This window comes from Pundamilia nyererei, unplaced genomic scaffold, assembly GCF_000239375.1.
Source record: "Pundamilia nyererei isolate P.nyererei 1_Seehausen unplaced genomic scaffold, PunNye1.0 scaffold00085, whole genome shotgun sequence".
Classification (NCBI taxonomy): Eukaryota; Metazoa; Chordata; class Actinopteri; order Cichliformes; family Cichlidae; genus Pundamilia; species Pundamilia nyererei.
The window spans coordinates 916,376-917,488 of record NW_005187486.1 but is presented as its reverse complement, the minus strand read 5'-3'; the positions used below and the strand labels follow the sequence as shown (position 1 = coordinate 917,488).

Sequence of the window (1,113 nt, the reverse complement as noted above, 5' to 3'; positions counted from 1 at the left end):
TTCACTTTGGAGCTTTTGAGTTTAATTATGCTGACTAGGGTGGGGCGATTGGATGAACATTAGTCCAATCGCTCATGCAAGTTAGTCGTGTTTGAGAAGTTTACCAGGGTGATTTATTTATTTGCCCATGAGTGAGTTTGCTAAGAATGATGGAGCTAATAGAAGCAGTCAACATTCTCTCTCCCCCCAAAAATAAAAAAAATTAGTGTATCTTTTTAAAAGCACCCTCTTTCAACTGCGAGCCACTGCACCCTCTTCAGAGTGCGCCCAAATGCTTGTTGATGGAGCTGCAGAAGCTGGTGATAGCCAAGCATACTCAGCCGGATGGTGGACACGTACATACTCATGTAAGTTAGCCGTGTTTGAGTGCTTTGCTCGCACTATACGTCTGCACAAGCAGCACACTGCTTTGATTACATCCTTTTTCATCTGGTTTAAAGCCCAAATACCCCCCCCCCAAAAAAAAAAAAAAACACATTGGCAACTTTTTTCTTTAGTGTTTTTTTGTTTTTGTTTTTTACACGAATTAACACGACTTGGCACGATTAACAATTAAGCCAGCTGGAGCGCAGACTGACTCAAAATCCCTGAAATGTCTCCGTCAATGCATTTTGGGAGTTTGTCAAAATTTTGTTCATTCTGCAATCCAGATGGGTTGAGAGCATTAAAATTTTTAGTCCTGACGACGGTGCTTATATTTATTTTCTTTTTTTTTTGGATGGGGGGGGGGTTAAGTAGTTCGTCCATGTTTGGACTTCTTCTGTGTTGTAAACACCCAAATCAGACCGTGCATGATTACATTGCTCCGCCCATCAAAAAGTCAGCGCATACGCGAATATATCGCCCACGATTGCTGGACTGACAATTGCCGGTTGGAATTTTTTATTATTTTTTTTTTAAACATATCGCCCAACCTTAATGTTGATTGCAAAAGTGAAACCAACAATAATGCGCCAAACACTGCAGTTCCTCTAGTGACCACTTGAAGCGGACTCCAAGCATGAGTCAGTCGCCATAGAGTCCCATGTTAAAATGCCTGACTTTACAGCAGAATTAAACATCTTTACAGCCAGAGACAAAATGTAACTTTACTCCTTCATAACTGCACAGGCA

General features: G+C 41.2%; 1 protein-coding gene across 1 annotated transcript in view; it reads right to left on the bottom strand.

The window, feature by feature from the left end:
- Positions 1-1,113, bottom strand: part of aox6 (aldehyde oxidase 6) — a 31,590-nt gene that overhangs the window by 8,610 nt on the left and 21,867 nt on the right. The gene's annotated exons all lie outside the window — the stretch shown is intronic.